Below are 16460 nucleotides of genomic sequence, written 5' to 3'. Positions count from 1 at the left end.
CGGCCACATTGGCACATTTTATCATACTTGGTGGACATGTCCAAAAATTACTCCATTCTGGAACATGGTCCGTACCCTTATATCATCAGTAGTTAATGTGCCTTTCTCTCTATCACCTGCCAACCTGTTACTGTGTGCTCCAGTAGACCAGGTTTCTAAAAATTCGAACAAATTGATTGTTCACATCTCATGTGCGGCCAAATATCAGATAGCACGTAACTGGAAAAATCCTGATACTCCAACTCGTCAAGAACTTTTGAATAGGATTTGGTTTATATCTAAAATGGAGTACACTACCAGTCTTTTGAATAACTCAGTGGAGAGGTTTCACTCTATTTGGTCCTCCTGGTACTCCCTCCAAGCGGTTACCCTTCCTGGCCTCACGTGAAGTATGATTCATACTTTTGACCCGGTGTCATTTTTTTTTTCCTTTCTTTTCTTTTCTTTTTTCGGTATTATTTTGTCCCCCCGGCTCGCTTATATTTATACTTATATCTATACTTATATATTTTCAACCTTCCCCATATTCTCCCTTTTTTTCTGCTTCATCTCTTTACCTTTTTCTTTTACTATATCACGGTTATTATATTATAGTTTCATTGCAATTTATGAGGATGTTATCTTCAATTATTATAACATGGAAGATCTTTTCTTTCTGTTGTCTATTATATTTTTTGATATGCACAATTGTTACGTATTAGAGACCAATTGTTTATCTCTATATTCTATTGTCCATCGAGATGTAATACTGTTTTATATATCTAGTCCTATAAAACTAATAAACGATTAAAAAAAAAAAAAATCCTCATAATTAGAGACTAGAGGATCAGCCCGCTCCCATAATGGAGAAACCCAATCCAAGGCGGTTCCTGAAAGTTCGAGATTATACACCTTTGATCTTCATGTGGGGAAATTCTGGGGCTGACACTCGAACTGTATCTCGCACTGATTGATGAAGCCCCAGCAGCACCTGGGGTCTCCATCAAAACACTCAGGAGAGGCTAACTGCATATGAGATTTTTTAATAACTGCCACTGGAGGATTTACAGGAGCAGATATTGGGGGAGTAGGAAGTAAAGTGGTCTGAGATGACTGAATAGAAAGTAATTGACCGGAGAGTTCCTGGAGATATTGAGCCACCTGGGGTTGTGCTGTCTCCTGATTCGCCATGCGTGAGGCGAGATCTTGTAACGCCCCTGCACCCATAGATCCTGCATCTTCCATTGGGACTGAACAAACTGTGACGTTTGGGCTCTGAAGATCTGCCACTGGTGGATTAGAAGTCGGGGTCCTAGGGCTGAGGTGCGACTGGAACATGATGCGGCCTTGAGGGCAGAGGTGCGACAGGAACAGGATGGAGCGGCCTTGAGGGCCGAGGCATGACAGGAACAAGATGGAGCGGCCTTGAGTGCTGAGATGCGACTAGCCGTGGCATGACAGGAACAAGACAGAGCAGCCTTAAGGGCCAAGGTGTGAGAGGAACAAGACGATGAGGGCCAATGTGCGGCTTTGAGGACCGAGGTGTGACAGGAACAACACGGCAGACAGGTGAAGTCAGGAACACAGGCTGGAGGCAGCGAGATTGAGTACACTGTAAGCTTGAATTGACTGGAAACAGACTGACACGGCTTGACTGGGGTGTGGTATGGAAATGCTGTGGGCAGTGAAGAGGTAGGCCGCAGCTGTAGAAGTTACTGCTCCAAGAAGTCCAAACAGCAAGGATGCGAACAGATGGAACCACGGCAGATGACACACAGGCGAATACAGATCAGGCAGACAGGCACTGGACACAGGAACTGCAGAACTAGGTAAGACCGGCTAGAACTCAGGCTTCTGAGTACAGGATAAACATACTCTGGAAGTCAGACAATATCACCGGCACGAAGTGTAGGACTGACTGTAACTTATAAGGAGCAGGGACCAATCAGAGCAATCCCTGCAGGGAGCCTCTCTAATGACCAGATAGTATGCAGCTGGGCTCTGCACACACACACAGACAGACATGCAGGAATGCAGCAATGAGCTGCACACAGACAAGACAGGATTCCAGCTCCTGCAACAGCCAGAACATGGTTCAAGACATGATACAGTGTCCCAATCGCAACTACGGCTGCAACCTTCCACTAAGTTGATCCACCCTGCAGCGGATCTTAAAATTTGTATAGCTCTGACCTTTTAATGTGCCAAACAAAGTTATTACACCTCTTTTGCAAGGAGGACAGTGTTGGTGGTGGGGGAATATGAACTGGGAGGTTCTGGTATTAAAAGAGAAGTCAAGGAAAAATATTAATTTTCAAAAGTATTAATTCTCCCAAACCAGGATAGAAAATGTGGTTGCCATCTGCCCATATAGTCAGTGTATGGTTAGGGGCACATCATTAGCTTTATACAATTGGTTATAATATTTTGTCATGGAGATATCTAAATATCTAATGGAGTGGGGCCTCTATTGAAAGTTAAACTTGATTTCCAGGACAGACAGCTCCTGGCGAGACACACAGATAGTCAATGCTTCTGACTTTGAATCATTAACTTTATTGTGTATCCAGACAAGGACCTGTAGATATCTAGAATGGAGCAAAGGTTTATTTGAAAAAAAAGTTATAAAAATGGGGTCTAGTGGGGGTATTGATTTAATGTGGTGCTGGACTATTGTCAGTGAAATGTTGGTGCTAAAAATTTAATATGAGGTTTCGCAGAGGGGACATTCATATTCTATTAACGTGATATTCAGGGAGGCTGGGTGAAATTGGCCTATTTATTAAATGTGTTCAGGAGAGGGAGACGAATGGGCACATAAAAGAGCCAGACACAAACGACTTGTTTCAGAAGTAGACGCTACTGTGCATCTGTTGCTGGAGGCGCAGCTGCAATAATATGCAAATGCTAGTTTCTGCCTCCCCCTGGTGTAGTACCCCGCATCTGAGTGAGCGAGTCCTGAAACACCCACTTTCAGCGTCTCTTCTCTGTAACATCACCGGTGATTCTCTAATGCCACCATCGCGTCCACCATTGACACTTGCGGCAGCCCTATGGCAGGTGCAGTTTCTGTGTCTGAGCATGGCCTCTGTTGCTGCAGCTCTATGTCTGAGAACGCAGCCGCTTTTACTCATACACCCACGACACTCCCATAGCACACCCATGAGGCTGACTTTTTTGCGTACACTTCAGGGTACCTCCCAGAAACGCCCATCACTTTGCTGCCCCATATGTGGTACCATCTGTCCTGAACACAAAAGCATCTTTATGAACTCCAATGTGAGCGATTGGGTGTCCGAGATCAAATCACTTCCGTGACACGCAGTGTGACTGAGATGCATGCGCAGAACAAAACAGTTCAACTGTGTCTGACATCGACAATGCATGTGGCTCAGGATCAAACCCTATAAGTTTGGAGGCATTCACAGCTGCCAGGTAATACAGTCTGTAGAATGCACAAATGTGGGGCAAGATAGGTTTGTAAGGGTTAAAATACCTGTTGTTGATGACCCTATATATGAGATATATTTAATTTATAGTTAGTTAGAGCTGCTATTTTGGTGTCACCCGGTACTGCCCACACCCTCCTAGTGATGCCACGGTTTGCAATGCCTAAAATCTACTAAATTACATTAAAAAAATACAGTACAGTTTACTCACAAGTTTCTTGTGAGTAAACATATCATTAACGAGCATCTGCAGGTTGCTGCAAATATGCGTCCTGATAATTGCAATAGTTAAAAAAAAAATAAAAGAAATGTTTGCAGCGTCAGTGCTCATAGCTTAGCTTAGTAGTGTCAAAATTTTACCCTGAAAAAGCTACTACCAGGCTGGGGACCATATAGCAGGAACAACATTGGTACGCTGATTTTCACAGCCTCTCCATAGACGCTCCTCTCCTACTTCCTCAATGTCCAGACCTGTTGTCTCAAGGTCCATGTCTACATCCGGACCTGGCCTGTCTGTCTTTGACGATGTGGCTCTTGAGACATCCCTCTTAAGGTCCAAAGGATTTTCTAGCTCGGTGGTCCAGACTATGCTCAGAGCGTGTAAGCCAACCTCTGCCTGGATCTATCACAGAGTGTGGCACACATACTTCCAGTGGTGTTCTACCAGAAGTTTAGACCCTCAAGTTTTTAGGGTCTCTAGAGTCCTGGCCTTCCTTCAAGTAGGAATGGACCTTGGACTCCACCTGGCCTCGCTGAAAGTGCAGGTCTCTGCTCTGTCCATCTGGTTCCAGCGCAGAATTGCTCCAATGCCGGATTTTCACACCTTCCTTCAGGGTGTCCTCAGTATTCAACCTCCCTTCGTCCCCCCAGTGGTGCTGTGGGATTTGTAAGTGATTCTCCAGGCCCTTCAGGGCCCTCCGTTTGAACCCCTGGAATCTGTGGAACTCAAGTGGCTCACAGCGAAGACTCTCTTTCTTCTGGCTCTTGCGTCCGCCCGTAGGGTGTCAGATTTAGGGGCGCTTTCATGTCGCTCCCCATTTCTGATCTTTCATCAGAAGGGCTGTTCTTTGAACTTGTCCTGACTTCCTTCCCAAGGTTGTTTCTTATTTCCATATTAATAAGGAAGTCGTAGTCCCAGTCTTCCAATCACCAGACCTCTTGGCAGATGAGGCCTCCTTGGATGTGGTTCATGCTCTCCAGATCTATGTGGACCGTACAAGTTCTCTTCGAAAAATAGATTCCCTATTTGTCCTCCATGGATTCCACAAGAAAGGGCTGGCCAGCTAACAAACAGACTCTGGCCAGATGGCTTTGCATGACTATCTCAAAGGCTTACACACAGACGGGCTTTCCTGTGCCGGCTTACGTCTCTGCTCACTTCACTCGCTCTGTGGATCCCTCGTGGGCAGTTCGCCACCGTGGTGCCTCAGCTGAACAGCTTTGTAAGGTAGCCACATGGTCTTCTGTCCACACCTTTCTTAAGTTTTATGCCTTCGATACCTTTGCCTCTCAGGATGCTTCATTTGGATGCAGGATACTCCTCTCAGCTCAGGAGCGTCTCCACCCATCAATACTGCTATGGGATATTCCCATGGTATCCCTGTGGATCCATATGGACGATGAAGTAGAAAATGACAGTTATGGTAAAACTTAGCTTTGTTAACTCTCTTTCTTCGAAGTCCATAGGGTCCACAGGGCGCACGCCCTGACGCTCCTGGCTTCTCTGGGTTGGGTTTCCTGGTCACCGGTTTCCTGTCTGTTTGATGTGAGAGTGTGATTCTTCTGTGTACCAGTCGTCCTTCTTTCCTCTCCTCCTCCTGCCTTGGGCTTGGTAAAAAACAGATTTGCTTCAGGCTGGTTTAGGGGGGAAGGACCGTTGCATCCTGGCAGTTGAAAGCTTAACTATTTGGTGTCCGGTCCTTATCCACCATCTACACCCCTTTGTAAACCGACCACGTGGTATTCCACAGTATAAGCAAAAACTGAAATTAAATAGCCTATCTTGATGCATGTCTGAGGAGTCAATAAAAAACTAATAGGCTCAGTCCAGTAAATATATATAACATTTATAAATGTATATATTTAGCACAGGCTTGTCTGGGCCATGAAACACCTCCAGTGACTTACAAAAGACTGGAAGGTCGTATGGTCTGATGAATCCAAATGTTAAATATTTAGTTCATCACTCAGGGCTTCTGTACACCATCACGTAGATGAAATGATGTGTGTGGGGTTTATTTACTAAGCGGTGGTCTGTAGCAGACGCTGCATCCTGGTGTGTATAAGCCCAATATTTAATGGACAATGCTTTTCATAGCACAACATCCCATGAGAGCACTAATGTATACCATAACACTCTAATGAATACCATAACACTCAAGTAGCTAGTCTGAATGGGGCGCCAGCTGAAAGGAAAGGTGGTTTGAAGCCCCTTGGCCACACCAACTGGGATGTTCATGTTCATCCCCCATTACTTGGTCCAGCAGTGTCACATCATCACCATTCATGCCCCTCCTGGTCATGCCTGGCATTCTTTTTTTTTACTCATTAGATTTTTATTTAATTTGCAAGGAATTACATACTGTGGGAACAAAAAAATAACAGGGACAGATTAGGGGAATTAAAAATACATAGACTGAGCGATAGACCAGGGGAAAAATACACATTTTATTAAATAATCCATGCAAAATACATAGAATAGAAATATGTATATATAACAATAACACATAAATCTCAAGAATCATCTCTAGGGGATGCCTAGCATTCTTGAGACCTTGGCTAGCACATCTCCTTGTGGGCCTGACAAATCCCATCTGGTACTACCCGCAGCGGCAGAGCATGGGCGCCAGCATCTTGGATTTGTCCTTGTGACTACATCGACCTACCAGTTCCCTTCTGCTACACTCACATGACCTGTCTGACCAGTAGGCGCTGGGTGTGCCCTATTTAAACCTTCTTTGCTGGCATAATCATTGCCAGGACAACATTCTTGCTGAGAACAGTATCCAGGCTCATGGCTACGATGGCTTCCAGCTTCTGTTCCAGTTGACTACCTGCATTTCCATAGTGCATCAGTATCGGTCTGAAGTTACAAACCATCTGCATTTCCAAAGTGCAGCAATATCTTTCTGCAGTTACCAACTATTTGCATTTCCAAAGTGCATCAGTATCTGTCTGCAGTTAGCTTATTCAGGCCTGCATTCATCTCATGTATCTACCTCCTGGGCTGTTCTGCCATTCGCATTTCTCTACATTCTACGCACTACAGTGTGTAGCCGCAAGTATCTAAATCTCCTACAGTCTATCACCGGTACTACAAGCACTTCACTATTATCACACCTACAGCCTGTCACTGCTGTACCACAGTTATACAGACTATATTTATCGAGCTTCCGGCACTCCATTCCAAGTATTCATTAGGCTATATCCATCACGCTTCGGGCAATCCATTGTGAGTATTCATCAGACTGTATAACTAACATCCATACAGCAATTAGTAGAATTGATCTAAATGAGAAAAAGCTTTATCAAGGCCCCAAGCTTCTGCTATTCTCCTAGCCACAAGGCTAGTCCCTAGAGTCCCGATATGAATCTACAAAACCCCAGTTACGTGACACAAGGCTATCTCCTAAAACAATTGCCAATACTTCTTGAATTCTTCCATCAATATCGGTATTATTTTACCAGGGCTAGGCAGGCCGTTGGCAAATAGATCCAAATAAAATTCCTTTTAAGTGGATAGTCCTAGCTAGTACAGAGCATGAAGATTAACAGAGACAGAAGGCGTCCTTGATGTTTGCCATTAGTTATGTTAACTGGATTTGATAGGTTTGCTGTTAATCCTGAACCTGGCTGAAGGGTATCGGCATAGGGCTAAAATGTAATTAGACAGGGAGAACCCAATCTTATGGGCTCCCATGTGCCTGATCATGAAATGCCATTCACTTTGATTAAAAGCCTTCTTTGTGTATTTGGAGAGCAAAAGAGTCTGTACATAATGTTGCAAATAGTAATGTTGTGGATTATTTCAGGTAAAAGTAGCTTTAGGCAATTTACTATAATCTTCATGAATAGTTTCCCATTCATATTTAATAGGGAAATGGCCTATAGCTGGAGCACAGGGAAGAGTCTTTTCCCTCCTTAGGAAGTACTGTAATATGAGCCATTTACAGGTTTTGGCAAAATCTTTATACATATGGAGGGAATTACCTTTCTCATTCATAATAGATGGATAAATGTTAGATTGCTGGGCTGTAAGGACTCTTGCCAGTATATTGCCTTGCTCCACTGGAATTACCTGTTTCTGCATTTATGCAAACCATCTTATTTACCAATATGTTAAGGGTCACCCTGACCTCTGCTGTTTCTTCATAGACTGAATGTGATAAGCAGTGGTGTCCGCATGGTGGGTTTCTAAGTACCCAGAAACCCCCCTGATGGACCAAAACCATCATTTTGTCCCCATTCTCTCTCAACATTATGTCACAAGAAGAATGATGCATCAGCGACCTGATGCATTGCCCCGCTAGGGGTAAGTGTTTTTGTGTTATTTATGTGTGTGCTATATCTATTTATCTCTATATTTTCAGCACATATACAGAACCCCCTCTACAAATCCTTTGTTTGCCCTTGTTAGGAAGCTGTTATGATTGTGTTACAAGTTGTGGTCATGACTTGTTTCCTTCTAGCAATGTCGTTCCTGTTCCGTCGGTTGCAAGGCGATCTGGACGCCCCTGGACGTCATGTGTTCTTTGCAGCATGATTTGATTGTTTTCTTACCCTATTTCTGCACGCTGGACCTTTGCCACCACGCCGACTATAGGGTTCCTCTCGGCTCAGCTGCATGGTTAGCGCTCCTGTATTTCTCCTTGTTTTGGTATCCAGCGACATCGGCTTTCCAGCCGCACTGTCAGCTCCCAAGCTGTTACTGGCTTCATTGCCGCTACATCGGCTTCCCAGCTGCACCGTCAGCTCCCAAGCTACTACCGGCTTCAAGGCCGCATCTCACCACCGGCTTCCAAGCCATTCTACCGGCTCTCAAAGCTGCATCTCACCACTTGCTCTCCAGCCACACCACTGGCTCACAGGCCATACTACTGGCTCTCAAAGCCGCATCGCAACACCAGCTCTCCGGCTACACCACCGGCTCAAAGCCGCATCTCACCACCGGCTTTCCAGCCACACTACCGGCTCCCAAAGCCGCATCGCATCACCAGCTTGCCAGACATACCACCGGCTCTCGAAGTTTACAGGCGCCCAAGATGGCTGCCTCACCTTTTACATGCTCCTGAACATCTCCATAAAACAGATTAAATTCTACAAAAGTGACATTAGAAGCACAAGAAATATCCAAGGACTTACCTTTAACTGGTACTGCACTACATGGACATCTTTCCAAAATCAACGGATTGCATCCCTGCACTGAGATTCACATTGGATTTAATTGAAACCTCTGCCCTCTCCACCAGAACCCAGACTGGCATTACCTCTGCAGTGGACACCCCAGAGCAAGGTACTGTGGAATACAAATTATCTTTGGTTCCAGCTCCCCCCTAAGACATCATTCACATCTGTTCTCTGCTCAGCAAATAACTGATTTCTTGCACTAATAATCTAAAATACAGTATCCCCAGTCTCTGAAATCTGAAAGTCTGGTCATTTTAAAACACAGGATCCCATTTTTTCCCCCCCCTGGAGACATGTTATCTTTACCCTTGCACAGAATATCTACTTCAAAAGGAGTCTCACACTGGGATTTTCACACCTATACAATAGGAATGGCTTCTAACACCTTTCAACAAGCCTGCTTTGCCCTGGAATACTTTGTGTAACTAAATCATCAACTGAAAAGACAAGTTAGCTTATTAGATACTCCTTATTCAAAATATACCTTTTGTACAACTGGACATAGCAATGGACAAATTATATTAGTCTGCTCATGAATCCCATTATAACTTTTGGATCATACACAGAGTTGAGAAAACAGAAAAATAAAAACTACTTGATCTTCTCTCATCATCAAATGTAATTCATGCTCTCTCATCGATGACCCAATGTATTTTTACACCTCCAGCTTTATGCTTTCACTCCGCCCACTACGAGCAGCAGTTCCTATTGATCCAACACAGGCTTTCATTCTTAAATCCCTTGGCATTTTCCAAAAAACTCAACGGGGCAGTCGTGGGAAGCGAGGACAAAAATCTCTTATCCGCTGTAACCACGTAAGTTCCTTGCCTTCAGGTTCACCAGTCTCATATAGGAGACAAATAGAAGTGGTACCTATCAAACGGCCCTGTGCTTGGAAGAACAGATCATTAAACTCCCGCTCTGTGACTGACATCCCCAGAGCTCCCACACTCAATATAAAGAAAACTACAGGCATTCCGGTATGCCCAATCAGGTCTGTCCTTTGTAATGCCAGATCTATAAGAAACAAGACTGCCACAATTGCTGACCTTATTGAATCTCAAAGCTGCATCTCACCACCGGCTTACAAGCCATACAACCAACTCTCAGAGCTGCATCTCACCACTGGCACTCAAGCCATACTACCGGCTTTCAAAGCCGTATCTCACTACCACCTCTGCAACCACACTATCAGCTCAAAGCCGCATCTCATCACCGGCTCTCAAAGCCACATCACTGGCCTCCGAGCCACAAAATCAACTCTTCTAATTATACTACCAGCTTTAGCAGCATCATCGCATTCAAAGCCGCACCATCGGCTTCTTAGCCAAACTACTGACTTCTTGCTCAGTTTCCAGTATCTTCCGTTATTCTCTGGGTTCCGGTGTAAACCCCTACTAATTTGAGTCATAAGTCCAGGCGGCCACGTATGTACCGGTGAACGTCTCCCAGTTTCAAGGGAACAACGGGTGACTGTTAGTGGCGGAATACATCGCTAACCTGGGTTCTAGGGGTTTACACGGAACAGCATGGGAATCCGTAACAGATTGGTGTCTACATTTTTAATAAGTAGAGCTTATTTATGGGCTTCCTTCTTTTTTATAAAATGAGCCTAGCTGAATACATCTCTCTCTCATCACACACTTGTTCGCTCCCCAAAGCATCACATTACAGGTTTCTACTTTGTTGTTTAGGAAGATGTATTTATCCAGAATCCCTTCTAGTTCTGCCTTACAATGAATATCTGTAGTAGGAGTTCATTTAATCACCAAAAAGAATTACTACGTGGGTCATTCAAATTGATTTGGTGGTGGCTGGATAAAAGAATTCTACAATCTACTAAAAGGGTTAAGATCCTCCCTATTACTTGGTCTGATCATGCGCCTGTCTTATGGATTTGGGATATAGGCCATCAAATTTCTACCAGGCGTCCCTGGCGTCTTCCTGAGTACCAACTAAAAGATCCTGAGACTCTGCAGGCCCTTACTGATTCTCTTAAATTATATATACAGACTAATTCTCCTACTGATACTTCTGTTTTCACACATTGGTGTGCCTTAAAAGCAGTACTCCGTGGTACCTCCATCCAAAAAGGAGCTAAATTTAAGGCTCGCTCTCGTGAACTACAGAATAGTCTGGAATCTACACTACGGTCTTTAGAGTCCCAGAATCAAATCCGCCCCACTAGAGTATTGCGCAAACAACTTCAAGAAGTGCGAGCGCAGCTCCCAAAACTTTTTATGTCACGTATGCAAGCGGCTTTTACTCGTCTTCGACATAAATTTTATACGGCCGGTAACAAAGCCTCCTGTCTTTTAGTACGTAAGCTGCGTGGTCATCAAGCTCGCAATAGAATTAAATGTCTTTTAACCCCCTCTGGATCGAAATGCCTTAATCCTCTTGACATTGCTAATCTATTTTCGGACTATTATGCGAAATTATATAATTTACGTGAGGACCCTTCAATCCCCCAACCTTCGGCTGTCATCTCCTCTTTTTTAGACAATTTATCTTTTCCTTCTCTAGATGCGGATGGTCTGGCATCCCTGAATGCCCCTTGGTCTTTGAAGGAAATTCAGGAAGTCATTCAGAAATTACCCAAGGGCAAAGCTCCCGGCCCTGATGGCTTTTCAAATTCTTTTTATTCTGTATTTACTGAAGCCCTTTCCCCAATTCTTCTAAACTTGTTTACAGAAGCTTCTGATATCGGATCTTTCCCACCCGAAAAGGTAGAAGCACAAATAGTCACCATTCCGAAACCTGGTAAAGATCCCTTTGAGAGTAAAAATTATAGACCCATTGCTAAATTGATAGCTAACCGCTTAAACCCATTACTTCCCCGGCTGATACACCCTGATCAGGTGGGTTTTGTTCATGGATGCCAGGCTCCTGATAACACCCGGAGGGTTTTAGATTTGGTTGAATGAGTGTCGTTCAATAAATTACAATGCCTCCTTTTATCTCTTGACGCTGAGAAGGCGTTCGACCGGCTCCACTGGGAATATATGCGTCAGGTTTTATATAGGTATGGATTTCGGGGTGACATTCTCTGGTCCATTAATGCCCTTTATTCTGATCCCTCTGCTCGTGTTTTTAGTAACGGGTTTCTCTCCTCACCCTTCTCAATTTCCAATGGCACCAGACAGGGGTGCCCCCTTTCCCCGCTAATATATGTGCTGGCCATAGAACCCCTTGCTCAAAAAATCCGCCAATCATCTGAGTTTCCAGGGCTTTCTATCTATGACACCTCTCATAAATTATGTCTGTTCGCAGATGTTTTTTAGTTTGTCACCGACCCGGAGATTTCGTTGCCATCGCTTCACAGCATTTTAGACAACTACAGTGCAGCTTCCTACTATAAATTGAATGTTACAAAAACTGAAGCTTTACCCATTAATATTACACCTTTCTCTCTACGTTCATTAAAGAGTCGTTTCCCTTTTATTTGGAAGAAGTCTTCCCTATCCTATCTGGGAATTAATATACCATCCTCTATTAATGATGTTTGTACTGAAAATTATGTTCCCCTTTTGATGCAATTGTCTTCTCTAGCTACTGCTTGGATGAGCCACGAGATCTCCTGGTTGGGCCGTATAGCGGCGTTCAAAATGATGCTATTACCAAAATTGATGTATCTATTCCGTGCTATTCCGTATGCTATCCCAGGTAAATTATTGCAACAGATGCGCCGCTTGATGATTTCTTATGTATGGAAGGGTAAAGCCCATAGAATGGCTTATAGTCGTATGGTTCGTCGTAAACCTCAGGGAGGCCTTAATCTCCCAGACCTGACCAGATATCATAAAGCGGCCCTTCTCTCTCAAATATGCGACTGGTTTGTCCCCCCTTCTATTAAACCTTGGGTAGATCTGGAACATGCTCTCCTCCGGCAATTTCCCCTTCCTGACCTTTTATGGATACCCCATAGACTGCGACCACAATTCCCCTTATTCCCTAAAACAATCTTGGATACTTTAAAAGTTTGGGATTATAATCTCCCGGCCCATTTTGATTTTACCCTGCCTACCAGAAATATTTCCCTTCAGGCGTTGAACAGGGTTTTACCTAGACTTAATATGTCCTACTGGATGACTTTGGGTATTGTGTCCTTGGCAGACTTTTTTTCCTTGTCCTCTAGTCTATCGTATTTAGACCTCTGCACTAAGTATCCATTGGGACCCCCAGCCTGGTTTTACTATCACAAACTTACACATTGGTATGCTTTGATGAACACTGGCCCTACTGTATTCCAGACTCCACTACACCAAATTCTGAGTATATTTAATAACCCCTCCTCTAGTGGGGCTATATCTTTCTGGTATTCCCTACTATCTCCCATAGCTCCGACAGTTAAATCCCCTGCTCAACTCTGGTGGGAAACAGATCTTCAACGTACTTTCACCTTCTTACAATGGGAGACTATTTATCTCTACCTTCTCTATATCTAAATGTACTAATCACATTGAAATGTATTTAAAACTTTTAAATAGATTATATTTGACCCCCTCTAGATTACACAAAATCTGGCCCACAGTCTCAAAGTTCTGTTGGCGTCTCTGTCACTCTGAAGGCTCTATTCTCCATGTCTTCTGGGATTGCCCTTTATTACGCCCCTTCTGGGAAGAAGTATTCATTCTTATTAAAGATGTTCTAGGTCTCACTTTAACTCTAGATCCCTCCCTCGCACTTCTCCACTGGTATCCAATCTCCGTTCCCAAATCTAACCGGTACGTTCTTGGCCACATTCTGATATCTGCCAAAGCCACTATAGCTCAGCATTGGAAGTCCCCTTCCCCTCCCCCATTTGCCAAAGTTATAACTAAAACACAATCCCATTTTGAGATGGAGACGAGGGAGGTTGATTACTCTACGGCTACTTCATCCCCTATTGTGAAATGGCATCCTTGGCATCTTTATGTTACAGATGAAGGAGTGGCGCCCCTGTCCCTGCCCTCTCCAATCCCTCGAAGTGCCTCTCCTTTTGATCTGAATGAGATTTCACAGGGGGACCAAAACATTTAATTTAATTATCTATTATGGCAATTGTGGTTTTTAGTTTTTTGTTTAATGTCTTTGAATGTACTGTCACCTCCCTATAATTTATTTTATGTATGTTTCCCTTATTTCTTTTTTCTGTACCCCCATAAATATTTTGCATTATACTCAATAAACATTTATTGATGGAAAAATTGATTTGGTGGTGAAGAAAAATGTGCCTAGGCATTGCTATGCGAGGTTCCAGCAGACCAAGAGGAAGAGCCCAGATGGGGTCAAGTGCACAGTTGAAGTTCCATCCTACCACCAACATATCCACCTGGTGTGATTCCATCTGGTTCAAAACAGGGGATTGGTTTCAATGCTGATTCTAGTTTGAGGCACACAGATTTAAAAATGTAAATATTTAATTAAAGAATTCACCCTTCACCAGAATGCCCACCCAATCTCCCAGAGTATTGGTTCCATCAAAGTTAATAGAAATTAAACTACAGAAAATTATAATTGCTCAAAAAGCGGGCAACTGACTTTTTGAAGTGTATGTTTTAGACAAATGCCACATCAGTCTGGTCAGTGGACAGGGAATGAAGAAATCAATAATAGTATTTTTAAATGCTATCATAAATGCTTTCCCAACACCCAGACAGGTCCATTTATCCCCCCTCTGCACCACCTGATTCTGAGTCGTACACAGGTCCGAATGAGGCCTTATTTCGCAAACTATACATGTGCTTTGGTAATCATATGATCTTTGATTATCTCTGGTCAATTCTGAGTCGCACGAATCTTGGGTGTTTCAGGAAGTACATCCGTGAAGTGGCAGTTTTTAGGGGTCAACTTGGCGGAAATTGGGCATTCATTTGGGAGAGAACCATCTCGTGGGAATGTTGTCAGAGTAACATAATATTCTTAGTTGTGCATATGTCAAAGGAACTCCTATTTCAGTTGTAATGCTTGCACCTAGCATAGGGTAGGTATAAATACTGTTGATAAATTAGGCCCAGTGGCTGATTGCACAAGCTGATTTAATACATCTGATACAAGTTATATGGTTGAAAAAAAAAGCATGATTTATTTTCAATGAAATGTATATATTGTAAGGTTTTCATTGATGATTAAATCAGAGCAAATCCCAGAGCTATCATTCCAAGTTTATTGATTGAATGTACAGACACAAAAGCTGGATATAAATGCAAGTTGTATCTTTATTTCACCCACAACTTTCTCCTTTTTTAAGTTCCAAATGTTTCAATTCACGATATGCATCGTTTGCCCTGCCAACTCGGAAACATTTAACACTTACGACTCCCTATGCCAAGGAGGGTAGGGTATGGTGTTGGAGGGGGCGTGTAGATGCGGCCAAACTGGAGTAAGGGTGTGTTGACGTGAAATATCTACCGAGATGGCCACCAAACAGTCACAAATGTGCTCGTCTGGAGTGGGATGACTTGTGCGCACTTGACCCCTGTTTTAAGTTGTAAGCTGATGACAAGTTTGGTCCATATTTATAATATGTAGATGTGCACTGTGTTTTTCACCACCCTTTGCACTCACAGTGAAGCCACACCTCCTGTCGTATTCCTGCTGCATCTGCTCCTGTTATCTGCATGGCGAAGCAGGCGCACTTGCTACCTATGCAGAGTTGACGGCTTCTAATATTTGGGGAAAAATCTGTCTAGGATAGTAAAATACATTTTTTCTCCCCTGGAACACATTTTACATTTGTATAGTAAAAGTTCAAATCCAGCGCTCTAATGTTCAAAACTTTTCTCCAAAATGTGAATAATGGGGTGGAAAACTATTCCTATGAATACTCAGAGGATACTCACCCTTCTCTCCTTATAATCTTCAGATTCTTTCACTTCAAAGTTTATGATGTCATTCTGTATAAAATAAGTACGTATAAACTTTGTTGATATGTTCCATACTCCCAAAATGGATTCAGTGCATGCACTTAAAAAGTAATATTGTATAAATTCTGCAGCAAAGTATCCCGAGATTTTTTTTTCAAATGTTGGCAACTATGCTACCAGTCACAACTGAAAACTCACTTGGATAAACTATGTGCAGAACTTATTACTGTAACTGGTGAAACTTCTGCATTTCTAAAATACAGCAACTATTTTGGACATGCTCCCTCCAATCATTTAATAGTTGAGGGAGAACTGAACTTACTTCAGGTCTAAAGGCCTCCATACATCTGCAATGTATTAGGCCAATGCCCCAATCTCCAAAAGCCACTAAAATGTATTTTGTACCACAATACTTATCTCAAACTTATACCTCATAGCTTTTTGCATTTCTGAATCTGGACAAATGAGAAAGGAGCATTACCATCTGCTACAGGGACCTGCTGGACCTTCCTAGCCCCCTCTGTTAAAAGCACCCCTTCAATGCAGCGCTCATCAGTGGTAGGTGTGCACGGCCTCTGTTAAGACATACGAGTATACCACACAACTTTACGCCGCACTGGATGAAGCTGTCCTGATTGGGAATGGAATGATGGGACACAAGGCTTAAATCAGGATTGTCCTGTCCAGGAATATATTCCTAATACTGTTTTACCTTCTTTGGATAAAAGGCACTTCAGGTCACATTGGTGCCCAGATTTTACATTCAGGGGAGCTCCTA

This window comes from Taudactylus pleione, unplaced genomic scaffold, assembly GCF_031769625.1.
Source record: "Taudactylus pleione unplaced genomic scaffold, aTauple2 ptg000019l, whole genome shotgun sequence".
Taxonomy (NCBI): Eukaryota; Metazoa; Chordata; class Amphibia; order Anura; family Myobatrachidae; genus Taudactylus; species Taudactylus pleione.
Note: the sequence above shows the minus strand (reverse complement) of the source record.